The sequence below is a fragment of the Pelmatolapia mariae genome, linkage group LG4 (genome assembly GCF_036321145.2).
Source record: "Pelmatolapia mariae isolate MD_Pm_ZW linkage group LG4, Pm_UMD_F_2, whole genome shotgun sequence".
In the NCBI taxonomy this organism is placed as follows: domain Eukaryota; kingdom Metazoa; phylum Chordata; class Actinopteri; order Cichliformes; family Cichlidae; genus Pelmatolapia; species Pelmatolapia mariae.
In genome coordinates, this window is record NC_086230.1 from 32,656,732 (window position 1) to 32,679,297 (window position 22,566).

Below are 22,566 nucleotides of genomic sequence, written 5' to 3' on the forward strand. Positions count from 1 at the left end.
GTGGTTTCATGTGTATCAGAGCACACACACTCTGCAGCTGGGGATGTTCAGGGAAGCGGCACACTTCAAATTCAACCAGGGAGTGCAATGAAATGTTTCTCAGGGTGGTACAGCATTAAAGTCCAGCTTGGGTGGGGGTCACAAGTCCCTGTTTAATGCCACTCTGTCTGCTATGGCAATCCTGACCAGTCAGTTTGAATTAGGGCATTTATTAATATTGTAGGTATTTGGTTTTGCATCTCTCACGGCTGCGATCATCACGTTTTAGTTCACTGCGCTGTCGCTAACTTAGTGACTTTAGAGATTTAGCTCCTACTTGTAAGACCTAGCAAACAAACCTGCACAGTGTCCTCCTGCTTCACAACAACATCTTGCTCACCTTGGGAACAGCTCTCTCTCTCTGCTGTGTCCGTCGGGTGAATGAACAGCATGTCGGAGTGGTGCACAGCGGGAGAGAAAAAAGTAAGAGCTTCTCTTTCATCTGACTTTCTCTCTGAACGATCATATTATATACAAATATAATAGGCTGTATATAAAAGATAGATGTAACCACTGTCACATCACTGAGCCTTTGTTGCTGCCTTTCGGAGACAGAAGTCAGCGTCACATTCCAATAAAACGTCTCCCAAAGGCACCGACGCAGCAAAGGCTGTCGAGAGGTCCAGTTCAGTGACATCAGGTTCTGAAGGTGAGGCAAAGCTAACTGTGATTGGGTGCAGTGTGTTAGCAGCCTAGTTCCTAACTTTAATTAAAAGAAATTACCTTTGTGACAGTTGTTAAGAGAGAGAAAACCTGTTTTTGTACCCGACTCCAGCATTTTTGTCTTCTTAACATGGGGCCTCGTATTTGGAGGCGAGCGCTACAGGCATCCTTTGCATCTCCATCACATTACAAGCGCTGGAATTTGTGTTCATGAACACAAATTATGAGTTATGATTTTGTGACTTTACAGCGCAGCAACAACTCGTCTGCGTGCAGACAAAAAAGAAAAAGAGAGTGAGACCTTTGCCACTTATTGTGGTTTTTATTTCAGCGGTCGTCACCTTTCTTCACACCAGGGGCGAAACACTCCAGAGTTTGAGGAAACAGTTTCACGCCCTTTCGGTGTGAAAGCTCTCTCACTGCGATAAAGGCTGTATGTATGCGCGTCCTACTCTACCCTATCCGGCCATATTGTGCTGATGTGCGCTGGTTAAGTAGCGGAAGACTAGAAAAAGACTCTTATCCATATGCCTGAGAGCCCAGGAGTCGGTGTGATCTCTCCCCAGATGAAGCTCTCAGCTTCCTCGCCCGTCCTCTGCGGAGCCATATAGCAGGTGGCAGCGAGGATCAATGGGCCCCAGCCATTACCTCCTCTCCACTTCATATCTCCAGCCTCATCTCGGCGGGGGGCCCGCGGGGCATGCGGCGCGTCTCGCTGCAGCACACCGGGAGAAATAGGGACGTTTTCCATTAGTCTAATTGCTCGGTTATAGTTCTATATTATTGCCGTGATCACCACTGTGGCTCGGTAATGACGGACCTCCCGTGACCCCACGTATAGCTGGTGGGTGTTATGTCTCCCCCGTCACCACCCATCGAAACTCGGCTTGCAGCGGGCGTGGGCGGAGAGAACAAACTTAACGTGGAGATGAAAACAGGAGGATAAACAGCCCAAAAACGAGCAGAGCTCTTCAAATGTTTTGATGCAAGTTTAATCAAATAGCCTCAGCTATTTACATTCTCAACAGGTGCTGCGTTTGGCTGATTTATGGAATAAACACTGGAGTTGTAGTGCTTGTTCATTTGCCTGCGCTAAAAACTGGCAATATGGGGCTAATTTGCAATAATTTGCTGCTGCTGTGGCCACTGGTTAAGAATGTTTATATAATCATGATATAATAAGAAAAATGAAAATGAGTTTTTCATGCAGTTCAGGCCCTGTCAAACACAGCTCACGGACCCACTAAATGATAATTACATTCCTCAAGCACAGTATTACATTATACCCTCTTACATGGACTTTGTTCACGGTAAATGGGGGAGTATTATTTTCATTTTAAGGCGATCCGACCCGGTATTATTCCCACATCTGAGCTCCCTGGGTACAGTGGAAGGTTTCCCCCCATCAGCGATTACACGAGAAGTCTTCCATCAGTGAGCAGATGAGGTGAGGATTATAATGAATTCATTTACCCTCAAAGACGCTGCCTTTCTTCTTTGTGTTTGTAATATCCCATTTGCATACCTCGTACGATCGGAAAGCTTTAGTTTAAGCGGCGTTGGACTAATCGGGCCTGAATATTTCACAGCTGACCTGTAGCTCTCCCTACAGGTCAGCACATAAAAGCTGCTTCCTGTTTTGGGTTTCCTCTCATACAGTCAGGATTGCTGCTTATTATCTCGCCTCCCACTCCTTAAAAGGAGAAAATCCTTGGCTGCTGTGATTCCTCCTTTTTTAAAAAAAATTTCTTGTGTGTTTTTTTACAGGTATGGGTATTGATCTTTTGCCTTTGCTGCAGGGGAGCGTGTTCACTTAAAAGGCCCGCTGATGTAGCAGAGCTTATTAAACAAATAGGCCAGAGAACAAGGCCACAATCACTTTGAATCATGAAGGAGGTTGCCCATCTTAAAGCAACACTGTATCAAATATGAAACGCTCTGCTAACAAGGTGTGTAATCTATTTTAATCAGATCATATTTTATGAAACAAGGAGAAGGTTGAACTTAAGTAAGAGAGAAAGATGGAGATTCCGAGAGGGGGAGCTGGGGATTGTATTTTGAAATCGAATGTGACGGCCAGGGACCACGACTTGATTTTACATGCATGGCTTTATAATGAAGCCACGGCAAATGGTCAGTTATGGTTAACTTTAGGGGGAAGCTGGAGCCTTGCTGTAATGGGAGGCTAATTCAGGGCCCATAACGCCTTGACAGGCTGCGGGAGCCGAGCTGGAATATGGAGAAGGATGTAAGTTGCAGGCTCCAGGGCTGAAGTTAAGGTCTGTATTTGTCTGCAAATTGCCACGTTGCCTGAGGATATAATGAGGTCAAGAGTGGCGTGGCATATTTTGTGTGTGCAGACATACTGTCATAGAAATAAACACAAAGCAGCAGCGCACAGCCTCCTGCCGAGAGACTGGCCAACTCACTCGAATCAAGTGCACAGGAGCGACTTGGTGTTGTCATTGCAATTCGGGCCATGATCATTTTTTTATGCCTTTACACTGACTGAGTTCATAGGCGAGTGTTTTCAATCATGTTTTTTTTCTTCTCTGCGCCATAAATTGTTTCAGATCCTGTGACACGACTAGACTTGGTTATGAATACATGAATATATATACACTCACAAGACCTTAGGTAGTGCCACTAGTCAGACGAGATAATGGATACAGAGACGTTATATACTGCTCTGGGAGCCACCACTTGTTAGAAAAGATCTCCTTGGATTTTAATGATTAGAAGAAGGAAAAAAATGAGGCTGAACACGTTTATTTCTTCTTCCTTTTGGAGAAATAGAAATCCTCTGCTTTTACGGTGAGTAATCATACTGCTCTTCGGTCATCACCACACCAAATGTCTGCCTACATTACAGAAAAATATGTGCTCCTCTTTATCCAAAAATAAATAAATAAATAAAATGCTGCTATGGGAACTACTGCAGATATTAATAGATGTCTAATAATAGTTAGCAAGGTATTATTCACCGCTCTGGAAAGCACCACTTGTTGGAAGAGAAACTCCTCTGATATTAATCACTGTGAAGCACAAAGAGAAGGCATTTAACACCCCAGTGTTACAAAATGAAGATGCTGTTGTTTGCATCGTGTTATAAATTTGTTGGATCCTGAGCGCGCTCGCAGGGCCTCTTTGCCGCCAGCACCGGGGCGATGTGAGCAGGGGGAGAGGGGGGAGGAGGAGGAGGAGCAGAGGAAGGAAGAGGAGGGATGCCTGCATCTTTAAAAGGTAGATGGAGTGAGGGAGCGGGGCGGATGGGTGGCTGGCAGGATTGTGCTGACGGCAGGGCTTTGGTTCAGAGCATGCCCATTAGAGGGAGCCATAAATCCTGGGCTCTCTGGGCCGGGCTGTGTCAGCAGTCCACTGAATGAATTGATTTTAAACGCCACTGAAAAAAAGAGAAAGTGCAAGGGGGGAGAGAGAGAGGGAGAGAGAGAGAGAGAGAGAGAGTGACTATTTAATTCACCCTCTGCCAGAAGCCCACACCCCGTTCCACCCCGCTTCTCAATTCAGGACTGCCGCTGAAAAGGGGGAGGAGAGAAGTCTAGAAACACTGAAACTGTCACCAGCAACAAGCCCAGGGCTACGCGGCCCCCACATGTTTGATTTAAACAGGAGGGAAACACACAAACCAAATACATAATCTCAAATTCCATACAGCATTTGTTCTCCCACCCCTCTAATTTTTCCCTCTCAGCCCTCTCCTTTTATATCTCCACAAGAGAAATGAGACATATCGTAAAAAAGAGAGAGAGAGAAAGGCACCGCTGCATTTGAAATTCAAATGTGTTGGATTTTGAAATTGATGTATGTGTTTATTCATTTACGAGCAGCATCCATGTGTGCATGCATTTATATATTATCAGCAGCAATGAAACGCCGCATAGAAGCCTCGTAGCCCGTCTCTCTCCTCCGCGTGCCCCCTCGCCTTTGTTTCTTCCCTGAGCTGAAGCCGCTGTTATGTTCAGCATTGCAAGAAATGTGTTTGCGAAGAGATGCGCGGTAAATTGTACACGAGGACCAGTTTCACTCGGCCTTTGTTTCGTTTTATCTAAACATGTAGCGACTTTCATTTTGTGTTGCTCTGTGCCCACGCCGTGACACTGCCCCCTCCACCCTGTTTCCCGTGTACTTACCTGTTAGAGTGTCATCAGACACTGGTGGGAGTGCACTGCTGCCCTTGTAGAGAGCAGTGTTACAAGACCCTCTAAGGATCTAATCTGTATGAAACCTGCAATGTAAGTGGAATATAAGGAGAGGGTAGGGCGGGTGAAATCGATATCATATTTATCATATTCATAAATATGCAAAAATTGATCACGCCACATTCACCTTAAGCGGAACACCCGTGTCTGTGGAAATAAAGATAAAGGAGCTGTTTCTCACTCCTTTCATATATTGTGCATGGGTCTTGTTGTGTATTAGGCCTTTTTATCTTTAATACTGACACAGAACTTAAAGCTGAAATAACTGATTTTTTTCTACTTTCTTCATTAGGGGGCAGAAAAACTCCACAGCAAACTGACTGACACGTGGCTCCAATGTATTGTCAGTTGACTAACAAGGAGACTGAACAAAACGAGGGGCTAAAAGAGGCTAAAAGTCGGGGGGTGGTGACAGCTGTGGGTCCGTCATGCTGGAGGACCTACTTCCTTTCATACTGATTGATTTTAATTGCTAATAACTGATCACTGGAGCTTTAAATGAACAGGATGCAGAAACCAAATTTCCTAAAAATTCAAATCTCTTCATAACATTCAGATATAATGGAGGGAGAAGGAGGGGCGTCTGGTGTGTGTGTGTATGTGTGTCTTTGGGGTGGGGGGGGCATCCTCTCTGGCTCATTACGCTGTTTAAAGAGCCGGCGCCTCCGAATCACCTGCCCGGCTCCACGCTTCAAACAAGCTCAGCCACCAGGGATCATACATCAACTTCTCCATCAGTCCCCCGGCTTCACTTTTTCACTATCCGGCTCCGAACACATGAGCCCCACATGCAACCCACACAGCGAATGTGGGAAAACAGATAGCATCGCTCGTTGAATACTGATCTCACGCCTGCTGCAAAAAGCACAATAAATTAGTTACAAAGCAGCTGTTACGCTGTTACGTGCGTTATCCTGAATTTAATCGAATACCTTTGGTGGACTCGCAGCATCTCGGGCCCTGTTTGTGGCCCCGGCATTCCTAATACACGGCTCCTCTGCATGTAAAAAGTACACTTTCTCATGCCTAATTACCCACGGGCTAAGGCATGAAGAGGATTCGCTGCGTATTACTATAAAGATTGTGAGGATATTTCACTTTGAAAAATGGTGAAGCGCACAGGACTAAGGGCTTGATTACAAGGAGTGGGGCACACAGCCTCTACATCTTCCTTCCCTCATTTCAATTATGGCTGACTGGAGGCACGGTGCTGCCACCGTCCTCAAATAAAACTAAAATATGATAAAGCTGAAATATCAGGCCCAGGACTGCGCCCAGCCTCGAGCCATGTGAGGCGCAGATCCTCGGCACGTAATTCCAACATTTGCCAATATTTTTTTGACGGGAGGTTCAACATGGATATGAATGAAAGGGGGGAGGGAAGGCATGAGGAGCGTTCATGACACATGATAAAAAGCACATTTCATTCTGCCCTCCCTATGGATAACAGGAGACATGCCTGCACAGAGCTGTCTCTGTGTGAGAGGGTATAGATGGCTGTATTACTTTTAAGTTGCTAGATCATTACTCATGTGAAGATGCATGAGCTAAGTGAGTAGCTGCTGTCATAACAGGGGACAGCAAACATGGGGAGTGCTGAAAAGAGCTTGTCATGTCTAGTCATACGTATATATGGATGTTTAAAAGAATAAATGTTCCTGTTTTTGAGATAGCACCCTGCTATTTCACAACAATCCAGCTGCTGTAAGCAAATATTTTTTCAATGGGAGGACAAAAAAAGTGCTACAAAGCATATTCTCTATTCAATTCATGTTTGCCCTTTTAAGCGCTGCCCTTTGCAGCCCCCTGCAGATGGAGGCGGTGTGCGATGTGGCCGCTTTCTCAACATGACGCACCGACAAGGTGGATCTCCTCTTCCACGGTGGCCTTAACACCCCAGGCAGCCAGGGTGCATCCTCCTATGTCAGCGTTAATCACAGTCTGGCATGCCCGCCACGTCGCCGGTGCCACGCGGGGTCAGTGCTCCGCAGAGCTGGGCATTCGGAGGAAATCCCGGCCAGCGTGGCGCGGAGTCTCCTGCTACACCGAATGCACGAGGAAGCGAATTGAGGATTTGCGCGGAACGTGATCTATATAGGCCCGGTTTGGTGAAGCCACAGCTCAGAACGTAGGGCGGCGATTAAAGCGAGCAAAAACACATCCTTATGGAACGTGTGATACGGGACCTGACACGTCAGTGTAACCTCTTTATAAATCCTCTCTTATGACTGCGCAGCGCTCCAAATGAACAACACCAGCGTGGCCCAAAAACAGGTGTAATGTAGTTTCTTTTTTTTCAGTATCGATTCAAATTTCAGAAGAAACTAAACCCTTGAAGTCTGCTGCCTAACATTTATGATTTCACTCAGAACTGAAACATTTTCGCTGAAGTGTGTATAATAACACACTTCAGCGTGGTTTTTGTGTTATAGGGTTATAAATAGGTTACGTTAGGTTTAGGGTAAGGGTTATGGTTTGGGTAAGCGGTTAGGGAAAGCATTATGCCAATTAGATGTCCCCACAAAGATATGAAAACACGATACTGTGTGTGTGTGTGTGTGTGTGTGTGTGTGTGTGTGTGTGTGTTTTGTCCTGTTGTTATTTTTTTTTCCTCTCAGTGTTGAAGTGGCTCCAGCACCTGCTTTTCAAAGTGAAGGAGGAAATGTTTTGCAGAGGGAAGAGCTTCTGCAGCAAAATCAAGAACGATTCCGCCCCCTTCACTCGTCACAGTGTGGGGGATTCAATCAAAAGTCTGCCCTGTGACCTGTTCTCAGAGAAACAAACAGCCAGCAGAGTCTCCAAAGACCAAAGCCATCAGAGGAGGGCGGCTGGTGTGTGAGCTAAATCGTGGCACTTTTCTGAAAGCTTCCATCATAGAAAAATTGTGAGTTGTCGCAGTGGAGAGTGACTAGCATGGCGCTACATTGATACATTGATGCAGTGAATGCCTTGGACAGTGCAGTAAAAGTGCTGAGGTTGAAATTAAGCTGTTATCTCTGGCATGTATCACTAGGGAGGCAAGAAGCAGAGGTGCAAAGGCAGTAGCCTGTTTGCTTTACTGTTATTGCCTCTTTCCTCATGTTCTGCCATTTTAAATGAAACGCAAAGTTTGTTTATCTTTTATTTTAACAAATCCGCTTTGCCGTTTTACCGAAAATCCATTCTCAGTTCTTTTTTTTATACAGTGCACAAAAAAGGGGAGGTCACAGGATTTTCTTTTGGCCTATAGGAGTATATGTAGCAGATTTTAAGCTATCATTTCTGCCTTATCTTGAAATTAATGAAAGTAAACATAAAAGAGAACACGGATGTCTTCACAGCCGAGATGGATAGATACCACCACAGGTCAGAGGGATTTTGGGTAAACTTTCCCTTCAGCAGACCTATACTGAGGTATTACCACCTTAAATGTAAGCAGCTGATATTACTAAAAACAGACGGCTGTGCCTGAGAAAATTGGTGCATGTATCATTTATTTATGTGTTTCCAATTATTTGCGACTCTGGAAAACACAAAATTGTATTTAAAACAATAAAAAAAGTCCTAGTTTTGGTGCGACATGCATTTTAACCATACATTGTTTCCTACTGAATATGAGTCTGGTGCATAATCAGCAGCTCATTAGTGTTTTGTCCCCATTTTCATCTTAACCTTCTATTAACAAAAGCATACATAAGCTGTCCTGGTATGATGAGGATTTAATTGAGTGTACAGTAAACAGCGGCTTCCTGGAGCAGGAAATAAAACTCATTTGCATTAAAGTCATTAAATGATATTAACATCAGCTTAAACAATGTTGTCCTAACACAGAATTTTGTATATTTTGGTGAAATGATGAGCCTGAACTGTGTGCCACTGAGCTTAGATTCGGGGAAATCTGCTTACCACAAAAAGTTTCTTTATGAAGCAGAAAAGCGGAGCTTTGAGACGCCGTTACAGACATGTAAGCTGAGAGCTCCCACACTTATAAATTCAGTATAATGTGTGTTTGCATTGCACTAAACATCCACTTTTGATCAAGTGAATATTTATAGGTAATTTATTGAATTAGGTCCCTTTAATGTTTTACAATGTGGGCTGAAGCTTTTGTATATTCCACCTATACTGTTCACATAGCGTAGTCTGCATGGCGACGATTTCACTAGTACACGTTTGAAATTCCTCGCCACAGTTTACTCTGTTGGCAGATATACATCTTATTTTTTTTTGTTCTTATCTTTGTTTCGGCTTTATTTTTTAACACCTATTTCTCTGCGCCAGCTCTCGCTGAACAGGAATACATAGGAAGTATTTTATTTGTACTTTTATCTGCAGTGTTGATTAGATAGTGAGTAGGACGAGGTTTGTTCAAAACAGCAACTCTGAGCAGCAGAGTGGTGAGAATCCCACACTGCTGGAATTAATGCTGTGGAAATTTACCATTTTTATTATACCACTGTAAATTTCCCCGGAGAGCTGTCAGAGTACAGGTATTTCCCCACCTACATCAGTGCTTTTATTTCTTGACAGACCATAATTTGTTTGTAAATGTAATATTTTTCCAGTATCTTAATTTATTATACTTTAACTATTAAACAGTTATGCAAACAGGGAGGCGAGAGTTGCATTCCTAGTCACAGAGCTTGATTAATCAATTACTGTTAAGAGTTAAGAAAAAAGCCCAACACTTTGCAAACAGCACTGGGGAGCACTGCGGTTTTAACTTTTAGAACCACAAACCCTTTTAGAGGCACGGGCCATAATGGTGAGGTAAACAAATGTATCACAATTATTTTGACAAAGATGCATTAATGTTCAAAATGCTGCACGTAGCACTTTATAAAAAATCTGCTTCAATGCATATCATCCTAAAGTAGACAGTGAGTAATATCCTTGAGGCACAACGATTGGTTGATGTGACATTGCAAGATAATGACAAAAATCAACAGATTGGTCTTTAATGACGGAACAGAGATGCCATCCTTCAAATTCCGGACCTCGGCATCTTCTCTACACGCCAAGTTACGCTTTGTTTTTTTCCGGATCCCAAAATAAGTTTCCTCGTTAAAAGTTGTAATATGACACTTGTACGTCACGTTTGTCTCCCTGGGGCGCGGCGAGTGAGGGGAACGTAGGTGCAGGTGCCGGTTCTGTCATGCCGCACCGACACCCCCGTGAGTAATCTGGTGCATGATAAACAGAGGGTCGAGGTGTCACAGGAACACCTCGGCGACTGGCACAAGGGTAATTACTCTTCCTGCGTGGGTGCAACTCAAAATTTTTGAACCTTTTCTTTCTCCAATCATACTTGATGGATTGAGTGGGAGAAGGCGATCATCTGGTTCTTAGCAGGCTCACTGAGCGTGGTAGGCCTCTGTTGATTAATGATATCTGCTGCAAGTCACCAAAAGCGGAAATTAAGTATTTCTGTTTAAATGTAACATTTGTCTCCTTTGCTGGTGTTGAGAAAGGCATTTGTCAAAATCCCCGGGCTTTGGCGATAGGTGGATTTCCTCAGGGAGCATGCTGGGAATTACTCCCTACTTTCACATTAATGGCATTCAGTGTTCCTATTTTATACCTTGAATCTACTTTTCACCCTTTAACCTCTGCGGTGGATTTTGAATATGTAATCGTTCACTTTTAAAAGCGGTCGGCCGCGCGGCAGTTTAGGATTAAGCATGTCGTAGATTTTTGCAGAAAGATGAGGAATGACCTTGGCCGTGTGATTCCCGATGGCATCTCTGTCTGTGGTGGGCACACGGGAGGGGTTCTGGTGGTTTCACTGGTTGAGTTGGGTTACCGTTTGTGCTGATGGCGAGCCCCTGCCACGCTGGAACGGAACAGACTCCGGCTCCCGAGGAGACTAATGGTTACAGGGCCTGGCCATCGTCCAGTGCTGCCCCAGCCACTGCCTCTCCCGTCGCTGGGATATCATTACCTCCAATGTGTTACATCAGACTCGCTTGGTCAGGCTCTGAAACAGTCAATACTCCACAATTTAGAAAATCAGCCAAGTTTGCAGAAACAAAGAGGCAATATCGGAAATAAAGACGGATATATAATCTGACGCCAGGCATTTTTTCATGCTGGCTGAATTATTTGTTGTCCGGAAGGTGGGGATGAGGAAGGGGTAGAGGGGAAGGAAGGAGGGAGGGAGCCAGGGATCTGTCAGAGGTTAGAGGAGGTGGTCAAACGGCCTGAATAAACGTGCAAATCACAGTGCCCAACCGCTGACCCTCCCCGTCTCATACAAGCAGCCTCTACTTTTTCCATCAATGGAAATCTAATTGCTTGAAAAGCGATCAATGGAAACTAAATTGGTTTTGTGTGGAAGCGAGCATGGAATAAGCTCTGAGCCGTTTTAATGTGTGTTGGTTTTGCATCTTAAATCACGGTAATATTTGGAGCGGGCCCCTGTTCTCTGGAGGGGGTAAACTTTGGTAATGTCGAGACACCGGGGAGGAGGCACTCAATCAAGCTCCTAATAAAAATCACGGCCTTAATTGTTTTTCCAAACTCGTAAATCGTCCAGCTTAATGGGTTAATATTAAGACTTATAAGAGGACGGCACGCTGCGTGTTTTGGAGTGGCCGGGAGCTCCTCATTGTGGAGCTGCGACCACTGATAACCCTCTAGTGATCTGATATGACTAATCCCCTCTAATCCTTAATACACTCCTTAACATGCTCCTAACTGACAGCAGTCGATATGGGTGCACTTCTCTGTCTTATCGCTGATCTCTTTGTCTTTGTGCACGCTCTGCAGTGAAATTTGCTCTCCCACTCATCCTTTTGAGTGAGGATCACTGGCACATCTGCATCGGTGTCACACGTTTTAGCTCCGAGTGCTTCTCGATAAGCTGAGGGTTGATCAGAGTTTTGAAATTGCACAGGGTTACTGAAGGGCTCGCAGAAAGTCAAGCGTGTGGCGCTTATGCGATGGAAAGCCGAGCCCGTTTCTACCGCAGTATCCGAAACTGCTTCTTTTCCCCCCTCCAACTTGTCTTTCCCGGCGGACAGCTAGATGGACTGCACGGGAGGCTGGGATGTGGCTGGTGCCCACCGATCGTGTAGCCTTACCCAGGAAAGAACGGTCCCAGCAGAGTAATTTATTGACAGCATTGAGATGTGTTTCTGCCCAGGTGCTTCTCTCAGCCATCCCTCAGGTGCTTATCTATCAGTTATCAGTGCAGACAGAGCACAGACCCAGGTTGTATTTCTGTCTGCTATTGTAATTACATTGTAATTGATCTGAGGGTGTGCTGGGCAGTGCCCGTGCAGTAACTTTGCAAGGGCTTTCCTTTCCTTTGTTATCTGGGAAAGTGCTACGGTATCATTGCGAGCAAACCTTGTAATTGTTTTTACAACCTGCTGTTGCTGGACCAAAACCGTCCCGTAAAAGCAAGACGTAAAAGATAAAAAAGTGGTTACGAAGCAGAGAAAATTACACCGAGAAGACATTTAAACAGCTGATCATGAAATCAAATGTATATATTTTCGCTCTGGCCTGTGGCGCTGCTTATCCATCTAGATCCTTTTGGTGTACGTTTCCCAGTTTTCGGAAATACTGGCTTTAACATTTCGCCTTCTCTTGACTATAATGGAGCCAAATTGACCTCATGCTGTGTTGCTCAAAAAGACCCCCTCCCCCCCCAAAATGGAGAGAAACTCGGCAACAGTTTCTTTTTGCAGAAATCATGACCTGGTTACTCAAAAATATCCCGGAGCCTCGCTGTGAGCACAGACTATTTTCTTTCTGTTGAACTACACCGTTCTAACATATGTTTGTGCAAAAGGACACGTGCGTCTACCTGCGAGGTGTGGCTCATAATCGCAGCAGGAGGTGAACATTCATCTGGATTTATCTGGGTCACGATTTCTGGAAAGAGACATTGCAGCTTAGCTGTACACATGCTCGGGTTACTCACAAAAACAGTGTGGAAAGACAAGAAGGACTACGAGCCAAAAGAAAAGTATGTAAGCTTGATTTTCGGACTAACTGTCCCTTTAAGCAGGTTTGAACTTTATTGAAAGTCATAACATGAGCATAGAAAACATGCTGATTAGTTGCTATATGCACAGAAATGCTTACATGTCAATATCAGCTTTATTGGAATTAATGTTGATCCTGAAAATCCGACAGCTTGTCTTTTCATTTTCTGTGCCGTCACCCTCGCAACAACATCACCACCACCACCAAACGGCACGCCACGCGTATCATTCCGATCACGCATATTAACCAGCCCTCGCCACCCATCAATCTTTTCGCCACCATTTTGTAACTGATGCTGAAATGATGTTATAAATGAGGGTTGAAAATATCCCTACACTGGCCTGCATCAGCAGTCTGAGGGCCTATCGGATGTTCTCCACACACATCTGTGAGCTGTACTCACCTCTGGGAAATTAGCAATCAACCTTTTACCAGCCAACACCTGTATAAGGAACACAACATCACCACCCAACCCTTGAAATGTCAGGTCGCACACCCTCGCACGCCTGTTGTGTTGAAGATGTTTTGTTACCCTGATCGTAATTTCGCATCGCTAATCACTGCCGTGGCATGTAATTTGCATGTTGACTCCTTCCGAGTAATAACAGCAGCCTTAAAGCGGCGCTGAAACCATCTGAAACCAGCGTTCGTCCTGAAGCTCCTGTGCAGTCTAATGTAAGTATGCACGCTCTCCCTCATGATCCCTCATTTATCATTTTGACACTGGCTACTTTTTTGAAGTGGAGAAAAATGTTGCAGTCAGCTCTTCCTTTGGTCTCGGAAAATATGTGCGAATGAGCGCGCGTATGTGTTGCGTGTGCGTATTTTCAACTGCTTGTGGAAGATAGAGGAGAGGCGTGTGTGCGTGCGTGTGTGTGCATTGTGTTTGTGTACACGCATCAGTATGATTAAGGAGCGTGGAAACATGGCACTGGCTATTTACTGCTGATAAACCAGAGTGTGCATTTGTTGTTGTGTTGCATCGCCATTTCCTGGTCGCTTGTTATTCTTATTCTGATGCTCCATCTATCCTGCTTTATGTAAGACAAATTGTTTCCTATTTTTAGGAAGCTTGTTGACCTGATACAGGAAAAAAAAGGAAGGCTTTTCAAAACGTAACATTTTTTCTATCATTTAGCACCATTTTAGTTCGCTTTAAGTTAACTTTATGCAACTGTTGGACGTCACGTAGGCACCTCTCCGCTCAGTTTTGACCCAGAAATGCTGTTTAGCAGAACTCCTGACATTTACCTGAGCGTGGACTAATATCCGTGTTAAATTGCATCAATAGATATCCGAACAGGTATCTGTATTGATTGTCATGGAATCGATTGGTGACATTATGATCCTTCTCACAATGTGCTGGTGGAGAGCCTCTGATAAACAGTCTGATCCATCTAGCTGCACAGAGGGATAATGTTACTTGGCTTTTCTGTTGTGTGCGTGTGCGTGCGTGCGTGTGTGTGTTGGAGTGTGTCGTGGCAGGTTACAAATGAGTTTGTTTGTGTTCTGGCCGCAGAAACCTTTTATGCCCCGGGCTGTGTGTGTTGTGTGGGTGGGTCTTGGAGAATGCGATAGAGACTAAGGATCTGTAAGTGTGTGTGTGTGTGTGTGTGCGTGCCCAAATAGCTTTATATGTGTGGGTTGGTTATGAGTTTGAGATGCTTTTTTGGTATTTTGCCTGTTGTTACCACCTTAAGCCATATAGTTTGCTGTCCACTCGGTTTCGATCTCCGTGCTCGCGCCGAGGTCAAGAAGGTGACCTATTGGTAAAAGTGCCTTGCGTGCCAATAAATGCCTAGCAGTATTAATCACATAGGAGCCCTCACTCTGTGAAGAGGTCAATGCTTTAAAGGGCACCCAGAGAGCTGCCTAAGACTGAAATACAGCCAGGGCATCTTTCCGGTTGAATGTACCAAAAGTTTTATTAGTTCCCCCAATGAGGTCAGTCTGCCCTGCATAAATGAAATCTGTCGATATCCCATTATAGGCTTTTGGAACTTGATTGTGAGGCATCTGTCAGATGCATATTTCATTCTAAATTTAGTTAGCTGGCTGTAAGTAATGCATACATTACCACCAGCTTATTTCCCAGTGTACACGGCTGCAGAACATCTGTTTTTCTATTAAGTGAGAGATGAAATATTAATCTTAAAGCAAATCTGGTGCGAGTCAATCACTGACAGACCGCAGTGACAGCTGCTGTGAAAGTAACACCAGCATGTCAGGTGTCTGCCTCGATACATCTGATCACGACACCAACACGCACTGTACCTCAGAGCCAAAACACGAACGGGTTCAGCGGATCAAATGGGCTGTTTTATTAACTGGGTCGATCTAAGCTTGTAATTGCAGAGCGGTTACATTTAGAGCTCTGTGCTGTTGATGTGGTCAAAAGGAGCACGTGCGTGCATCGTCTGTGCTGCGGCGTAGACATTAGCTGCGAGCGCAGGCAGGGAAATGCAGGGCCCTGACAGCAGCAACAGCATAAGTCTGCCTGAATTCTGCAGCATTTGTTCGGGGATGAACAGGAACCAAAATCAACATACATTACATGGCTGAGTAATGGAAATGAGAGAAACACTGATGGCCATGATTTTCAGCAGAATTAGTCATCTGCACTGGCTCTAAGTCATTCCCATGCACGACTGCCTTAACAGATGTGTACGATCAATACATCAATATAATGTATGCTCCATGTTTTCGTTCACGTTTTTCCTTTCTGCCTGTTGAAATTGCCGGATGGTTGGAAATCAGACGTTGGGACAGCAAGACTTCCAACGAGCCGCGTTGACGACACGTGAAATCAAAACCCTACAAAAAAGTCTGCAGACCTCTTGAATATTTTATGTGATAGATTTTTACATTAATCACTAAATACACCGTCCACCCATTCAATGTATCAATCCACTCTGAGAATTTATTGAACAAACAGGGATCCATACTATGTAATTATTGCCCTCTAAATAGCCCCAGTGAATACTTGAAAAGCTAACTGTATGTCAATATTGCTCAAAGGTGAATTCTATTGACATGCAGCATTTGAAGAATTTAGTATTTGTCTTGGTTACCAGGTGACGGGCACAGAGCTTAGCTGGAGGCGCCTGTATGGCACGTTTCTCATCGCTTAGACTTTAACACTACAGAAGAGTGCAAAACTGTTTATTTTAAGATAACAACACACACACACACACACACACACATATATATATTACATTATGACATTAATAAATAAAGAAAAACAATCATTTGTAGAGTTGCTTGTGTTAGACAAGTGAAAATAGCAACATTTGTACAATCTTTAAAGCTTTGCAACAGCACGATGTAACGCAGGAAAGTTTATTGGATAACAACATTACATTTTAATAGTTGTTGCCTAATGTTGCTTCTGCTGCAGGACTGTTAGGTTTACATTCAGTGCTTTTCATCAGAAACATATTGAGTTGATAGGCGCCAAGACAGGTCAAAAGCTCTAAACAAGGCCTTAAAATTAAGACTAAAGACATTTTGTCATTTTAACCACCACAGGAAGCGTGGGAGGGCAAAAACACCATCTCTGTATGCTAATGTCTGTCGGATCTGTCAGTTGTCCGTCCTGTCCAAGCCACACATATTTCACCTTCAATAAAAAGCAAATATATATCAACACTCTTCAAGTTTTGTGGACATGTGATCTAGTGTCCAAACAACTGAATATTTAGATGACCAGAAACACAGGAGTTCCTGCTGGAGCTCCACTTTGGCAGTGCTCACCTTTATCTTACACCCGAGCCAGGGTGAAAATGTACACAAGTATGTTACTCGCATGGGTCAATAATGCTGCCCTGGGGAGGTGAAGGACAATATATTCTTCATTGTCAAAGTAAAAGTAAGTGCTAATTAGCTAACGTTTGCTAGCTACCTAACATTGATCCACGGGTCACTGTAGTCAGCGCTCCAGGGCAGTAGTGTCAAAGCAATGATATTTTTGTTAGGTTAACATATCTTGGAAGATAAATCTAATAAAAACTTTCTTTTAAAGGCAGTTTGAGTATCCCACCACTGACAGCTCGGGTAAGGGTTAGAGTTTAGTAACTGCTTAATGAACTATCCTGCATTTTGACTAAGTAAACCTAGAACAATTAACCATCCCAGTCTTATTCCCATGCTGCTGCTGTTGTGTTGAAAGTCACGAGCGTCTCACAGCTGTCCTTTGGGATTAGTCCTGTGATGCATTGGCCTATGGCAGTACTGAGACGGCTCTCTCGCTCCCAACTTGTCACATATGGAGAAAGACTCCGTGGTGTCACATTTAAAATCAGTGGGTAAGCATGATGTGCAGGGTAAATGTTGTAAAGGGACATATTTTATCCAAACCACAGTCTTTTGGTAAGCCTAACAAAATAGGGCTTCGTGCCTAAATCTAACTAGGGAGTGAAAACAAAGTGCAGAGCTCTTAAACAGGACACAAACCACAGTCTCCTGGCTGAGATTTACTCCGACACCATCCTTCTAACTTCCGACAGCGGACTTCCGTTAATGTCATCGACCAGTGTTGCGGTGGCCGGTCCACCAAAAGTCTCTGCCACGGCACCAGTTTCTGATGTAATGGCAGTATTTGCTGTTATAGGATGGCATTTACCTTCCAGTCCTCTAGGGAGTGGCCAACTTATGTGTAAGACACTAAAGAAGAATAATAACAATGCTAATAAAAATCCCAAATGCACAACATCATTAAGCATATATGCAGCAGTGCAGTTTATTAATGCAGAATGTGTCGCCATTATAGCCCACATGCTGCATCGGTGTCTTCCATTGTTCAGAGGCGCGCGCTGGTGCTGAACTGTACGTCCCTGCAGATTTCCCCGCAGGCCCGATTGTGTGCCGACACAAGCAGAACTGTCCTCCGTCTTGAGCTAAAGATGCTTGGACATTAGCATACACAGGTTGTCAGTGGTAAATGAATGACAAGACTTTCATCTCCCGATGTGTCAGCCTCGCTTAGCGGTGACACGGTTCAATGTGCCCCGTAAAGTGCCACTGTGGTAGCCGGTGGAACCAGCACGCGATTGAAACCCAGCCTTGCAAAGATTACTTAATAAATAGAATAATTTCGCCATCAATATTTTCCCAGCTCTGTGACAATGTCAAAAGAGAGCAAGAAAACAACCAATCTATATTTGTTATGAAAGTTTGCCATTGTCTGTGTTCTCGTGTGCAGCCGTTTAAGCCGTAATGAAAAATGGAGGTGTGTTTTGCATGGGGAGGAAGAGTTTTAGAAGTGATTTTTTTATTGCTCAGCTTCTGTATTTTGCAGTCCTTTCTCTATAGCCGGACAGCACGAGGCTTTTCATGAAGATGCACATATTTTTTACAGGTGATACTGACTCAAGACAGATATGGTTGATGAACTCAATTACTGTACATAAATTTAACTGCGATAGTTAAAGCGATGTCAATTAGTTTTTGTTGGGAATATTTAATGCTCATTAAAAATTAAATCTATGAAGGCTCACTTTGCAGAGAGAAAATTTAAAGCATGAATATTTTATGAGCCCTGACTTGTCTGTCTTGATGACTGTGACTAGTTCTGCTAGCAGCTGCTCGGGATTTTGCAACGCTGCCACGTGATCCAGCCCCCCAAACTTCTGACGTCCTGTCCTTAAAATGGATGACATCTTGATTCCCCGGTAATGAAATCATCACTGGGATATTGCGGACGGTTTTAATTCTGATTAAAAGTCATTTTTTAAAGAGATGACCTCAAACATCTCACTTCTCTCATCTCCGCTCTAATTCTTCATTTCCCATTGCTCGGAGCCGAAGTCCTGAGTTGGCAAAAATCTGCTCGTGAATAGGAAACGTTTATCAAATTTCTCCATTAATCTGATGTGGAGGCCTTGATTAAAATGCTACCCCACACAGACAACGCAGATGCTCAAAGTGCAGACTTATAGGAATGCACAGATTGATACAGATGTGTCGCGCTTCTGTGCTTTGTTCGGTCGCAGAGGGTGGCTGCTGAGAGAATCGATAAAGGGAATGCTCTGTGATCGGGGGGGTCGGCTTTTGTCCTTAGTGTTTATCCTGACTCAGCACAAAGTCAAAAAGGCAGCATGTGACCAAAGGGAAGACTGATGTGCCGAATACCCCCCCTCCCTCTCTTCCCTCCACCCTATCTGACCGTCAGGGATTCCACAGAGTGAGCAGAGATTGATTCTCTCCCCACCCGGAGATATAGGGCTTGTTTTTCACACAGGGCGATATGAGACTTTCAGAGAGGGTCTGGCTGTAGGAGTGGTGGGGTGGGGGGGAGTCTTGTGCAGAGATGGTGGGATTGGTATTGGTGGAGATGACAGGGCGGTGATGTGGGGATAGCCAGGGTTGATTGGAGCTGAGAGAGAAGTGAAAAACTGAGACAGAGATGGAAAAGCCGAGGCCCGCTCTCCGAGACTGAAGGGATTGGACCGCTGCCTCATTCCAGCCATCCTGCGCCCAGAGACTCCACTCAGGCCAGGCCGGTGTTGCTTCTGGACAAGTTGTCCTCAAGCGTATAGATCTGCTGTCTTCTAATGCTGATTGATATTAATCAAATTGTCTTTGACTGACACAGCAGCCAAGAGCCACGATTTCTTAACCCAAAAGGCAATTTTCTAAAATGGGCTCGGGTTGAAGACTGCAGGCGTTCTTGCCGACTGCTCCTGCCAGGGCCACTGACCCCTGGATAGCACATGTAATGGATGAGTACATATGCCTTGTGCTGTCTCCCTCTCTCTGAGCGGAGGAGACATGAACTAATTAATTACGGGGGATGTTGGCCAGGCTGGACGCTGACACGATCGTTGTGGCTGTGTGGTTATTGACTACTCCGCAGAGGAAAGTTGCTCATTTAGCACTGTGTTGCGAGCCTGGGAGGTCACTGATCATTGTGGAAGGAGCATATGCTCTGTGTTTGTCTGTCTCTCGGCTTGTGTTTGCCTCGGTCACGAGCAATGTGCACGCGCGAGCATGTGTGTTTTCCTTCTTGCAAGTGTGTCAGCTATTAAACGCATGATGTAACCAGTAAGCATATTTGCACCTGTCACTTTTTTCTATTTTTTTCTTTTAGACTAGCCAAAGTGTTAAAGAAAAGTGCAGCTTTTATTTCTCTGAGATCAAGAGTGGTTGTGGACATTCCAAGAACATGGCAAGTGGAGTAGATTAGAGGGTTATGCCCTTGAACATCTCTGGTTCTCAGTATTATTCTGAAAATATAGATTACAGACTCGGGGTCAGGGAGAGCACCACGGGAGACTATAGAAAACCGCTGCAATCATCTCAGCCGGTCTCCAGCTCTGGTTCACATATGCTTTAGAAATTCTAATTTGCACAAGATGGATGTGGAAAACTACTCGGATGCATCTTAAAAACAGATGGATTATGATGACCATGCTTTTACAAAGCACATTGCCTAAATGGTGAGAGCCTTGCTGTGTCAGAGCTGGTGGTGTTTCAGCTTTAACTGGCGCTCCTTAGGGACCCATCTTCAGGGGAGGAGATGCTTTTCTAATTGCTTTGGCTTTTGCCTTTTGGTCCTTAGGCATGCGCACCGAGGGCATGTGAGTGGTTGAGGTGGGAAGATCTTTGGGGAGATAACTTTGGCTTGTGTTGCAAATATTGTCAATGTGAGAGAGAGAGCTGGAGAGCGATTGTGCTGCTGTTTTATTTATAAGGGTTAACACAAGGCTGAAATTCTATATAATATATAGTATATGTATAAAAAGCCTTATTTACTATTTTTCTGACAAGTGGGATGGAGTATGGATCCCCAGTTATGAATTACCCAATTTTTAAGAGATAGTTAGTTTGTTATGACTTGTTGACTTTAGGGATCAATAATCGATCCCTTCGAGAGAACTTTGGACCTTTCATCCACATCATCCCTTTAGCAAAGCAGATGTAAGCAGACATATAGTATTGCAGTCGGCTAGACTGGGGCTAATGCTTAAGTGTGGCTATGCAAAATCACACAGTGAAAATATGGCGCAAACATATTTTAATTCAATAGAAAAAGTTTGCATGACATAGCTGGAATAGAAAATAACTGCTGGAGACTTTCAACATATTTTTGGTTTCTTTTCATCGTAAAATAGAAAATGACCCACAACCGAGATTTGAAGAAGAGCTTTATACCCGACATAGATGTGGTTAAAGGAGGGTCTGTAATTCGTCAACATAATTGGCTGCCGTTTGTCATTTAAAATATTTGTAGCCGTTTTTTCTGTTGAGACACATCGTACTGTCTCCGAACAGAAGTGGGAAACCTCAAGGAGGAAGCAGCTAAAGTACGCAGCTCAATTAAAAATGGCTGTTAATAAATTACACCTTTAGTATCTTTTCTCTCTGCTGTCATAAATCTAATAAAGCAAAGGTCTTGTGGGTCTCCTCATAATAGATGAAGACAAAACTCCCCCCGGGACCAATTAGACCACCAGGAAATTACTATCTACTGGATTGTGTACCATTAGAAACATCATATCGAAGAGCTTTTGAACAAACACTTGTGAGGAAAACATGATTTAGGAGATTCACACGAGGCTCTGAGAATTTATGTCGTCTTTCTTCTGGGGGCTCCGGTTGCAGCGATTACGAGTTGACCCAGCTGTATCCGAATCTAACGGCTGATAATCCCCGGCTGATGGAGGTGACAGTGATGTCGGGCAGACATTCTGACGGGAGTAGATTGGCAGGTGTATCTTGCCGTGGTTATTGAGAGGTGAGCTGAATTGGCGGGTGGCGGGACGAGCCTCTGCCTGGCTAGAGGGACACGGCGAGTCGTACATTTTTAATGGTTTTCAGGGGCTGCTTACGCAGCTCCTTGTTACTGCCCATCCAACCTGTCATGGCACTGGGCCCACCAGCCTGAGAAACAGGCCTTCCTTCAGACACCTCAATAATTTAGTGCATGTGTTTACAGAACGTTGACAAAGTCAAGTGCACTGGCACTGTATACATCCGGGGATGAATAATACATGTGGCCGGTTCAAGAATGTGCCTAGTGGTATGGAAGTTCAGATCTACCTCACATAAGCAGAGTAAATGTCCTGACATTTCAAATATCCACTGTGCTGAAATGTGCTGAACGCACAGAACTGCTCTGTGAAGAGGGAGAGTTGGTGGTGATGGGGGTGCAGCTGGTGATGGTGGGAGGGATGAGGATTGTACTCCAGAAATAAAGAGTTTCTCTCTCAGAACAATGGCCTGAAACAAACCCTGCATGGCCGCGGGCTCTTTGACGGGATGTTACTTGTTTGATGCCTCCACGCTTTTATCTGTTGTTTGAGATGCTTAGGAGAATTACAGACAGTGAGAACATGTGGGAGTTATGTTAAGCCAGAATTACATGTTTTGGGTTTTTTTTTTCCTTATTTAAGACGGGGCATTCACACCATGATACCAGGAGGATAAAAAAGAAGAGATAAAGAACTCTGGAAATGGAAGGCAGGGATATACACAGCTATTTTTTCTTTTTTTGATCTCCCTCTTTCCCATCAACTGAAGTGCTGGAATCTCATCAGGAGTGAAACGATGACTAATCAGTGTTTTACAGTCCCTCTGGTGCGCCAGCCCGGGACACCTAAAGGCCTCTCATTTCACTTGTATGTATGCATGAGTTTGTGCGCCGTTAAAAATGCCACAAACAAATCACACT

The 22,566-nt window shown here is 44.3% G+C and overlaps 1 protein-coding gene across 7 annotated transcripts in view; it reads left to right on the forward strand.

Moving 5' to 3' along the window:
- LOC134626544 (RNA binding protein fox-1 homolog 3-like) overlaps nt 1-22,566 on the forward strand; it is a 421,716-nt gene that overhangs the window by 217,471 nt on the left and 181,679 nt on the right. The gene's annotated exons all lie outside the window — the stretch shown is intronic.